Source organism: Coenobita brevimanus, chromosome 30, assembly GCF_032717465.1.
Source record: "Coenobita brevimanus isolate Jiangsu-jjx chromosome 30, ASM3271746v2, whole genome shotgun sequence".
Taxonomy (NCBI): Eukaryota; Metazoa; Arthropoda; class Malacostraca; order Decapoda; family Coenobitidae; genus Coenobita; species Coenobita brevimanus.
The window spans coordinates 43,483,749-43,486,059 of record NC_136983.1 but is presented as its reverse complement, the minus strand read 5'-3'; positions in this window follow the sequence as shown (position 1 = coordinate 43,486,059).

Genomic DNA, 2,311 nt, shown 5'->3' with positions numbered 1-2,311 from the left:
TGAGCTTACCCACACATAATCTGAGTAGAAGGCAGGTGAGCTAGCCCTACCAGATTTCCCTCATAAACAACACAACTGTTCAACATTTAACACATGTCACAGCCTGGCATACCTGGCCTATTATGATGTTTGACATACGTTATGGTCCTGCAGGGGTTAAGTTGCTAGTCATTTTACCTTAACCTGGCCCAGATATTTGTCCTTCTGCAGCTTATTTCTCAAAGCTCTGTGGCAGAATAAGACAATATCGTGGCTGTTCATCCTCTCCATATCACTTCCTTATGACTAGCACCATAAAGTGTTTATCTTTCAAAACACCTCAATATTCATGATGGGAGACATCACTTGGGGCCAAGTTTGAGATAAAATGTATACAGTACGCAGTAAGTGAAAACTGGATCCTCGGCCTTGCCATGTCCACACCAAATGCTTGGGTGCTGGTAAGTTTTGGCGAATGTAACCCATAGAGCAAGCAGATGAGTGTAGTTTTGGCCACTAGCCCATACGAATGATACAAGTGACCCCACTGGATAAAGGTTGGTTGGCGTAAGACTTTTGGCCACTAGCCCACAGAAGTGGCCCTATTGGATACTGACTGGTAGGGGTAGGAGTTCTGGCCACTAGCCCATACAAGTGGCCCCACTGGATACAGGTGGGTGGAGGTAGGAGTTCTGGTCACTAACCTATAGAAGTGACCCCATTGGATCCAGGTGGGTGCAGGAGGGAGTACTGCATCAGCATACCTCATATCAGCAACCTGTAAAAAAAAATCATGATCATAGCTACCCATGGAAGAAAAGCATAATATATATACAGTAAACTCCCACTATCCATTGTATGCCAATGACTTGGTGTTGAGAGCAGAGAATGAAAGGAGGTGGAGGAAAAGTTTTGGAAATGAGGAGACTGAGTGGGGCACAGGGGTCTGAGAGTAAATGCAGATAATACAAAAGTGATGATATCTATGGCTGGTGGCAGTACTGCCAAGCAGAGAGTGTGGCCATGTACAGACTGCACACAAGGGTCAGTGAAGTACAGTACAATCCCAGCTATCCGGTATCCAGACAAACGGAATACTCAGAACAACGGGAAAATTCAAGGGCTGGTAAAAATGTCAGTAAGTTATAACTGTGCGCCAATTTGAATGGACCGCCAAACCGCCGTTTGATTGTGTCACGTGAGGCTGGGGGAAGTCAGACAAAGCGAGGTGAAGGCATTTCCGGCTGATGTAAATCCCTAGCAAATCCTCTTAACCACCCCTCCTCTCCCCCTCTTTCCCCTACTTGAATTCAGTCATCCTCCACACCCTCCAAAAATCACCAGTCTGCGTTTTGCCACCAGACAGTAAACAAGGTCTTTTGCTGTTGTGTTCCTCTGATAGACGGTAATTTGTACACTCCAAAATGCCTGAAGTGCAAACTAAATGTAAGCGTATCGTGCTTACCTTGAAACAGAAGCTGGACATATGCAACAGACTTGAAAAAGGCGAACATTATAAAACACTAATGGCTGAATATAAATGTTAATAGGAATGAAAGTTTACTTTGTTGGAAGAAAAATAAATAATATGCCTCCATTTCATACGTACATCATTTATTTTATTTTCTGCAAAACAGCTGAGTGGCGGGTGAGGGGTGGAGTGATGGAGGTCAGGTAGGGAAGAAGAAGAAGTCGGAAACGTAAACAAACTCACGTGAGGGCACAAGTGTTGTGATAATTCTACAGTGCAGTCTTAACACATCATCAGTTCACTAATAAATGTTCAAGCTTTTATTTCTTTATTTTATTTTTCAATTTTTAGGAGTACAGTACATATAATGAATACAGTAATTCGGTAAACAATGGACTGGTGTAATTTGCAGTACTGCAAGTTGCTAGACATTGCACACGTGCGTTATGACCATGGTGTGTGTTTACAAGGCAGTTTTTCAGGCGGAATCTCGTAGTGTAACCCCTAATGTGACTGGTGAGTACCTGAACTGTATTTACTGCTGTGATAGCCTTTGTATAGATTTGACTTGAAAATCAGAAATACGGGAAAAATCTGTAACCGGGAAGGTAAATTCCCCAAGCCACCCGGTTAACTGGGATTGTACTGTAACTCCATTTTGTGCTGGTTGTGATAAGTGGATGCATAAGAGGTGTAGTGGTACTAGAGTTTGGCTGTGAAATAATGATGATTTCATGTGTGCGGTGTCAGGGAGAGCATGTTGTGACTATCAGGTGTGAAAGAACTGATCTTGCTGGAAAGTCTCTTGAATGCTTGGATTAGTCCTGTTAATGGGAGCATTCACAAACTGATAAGTCGCCA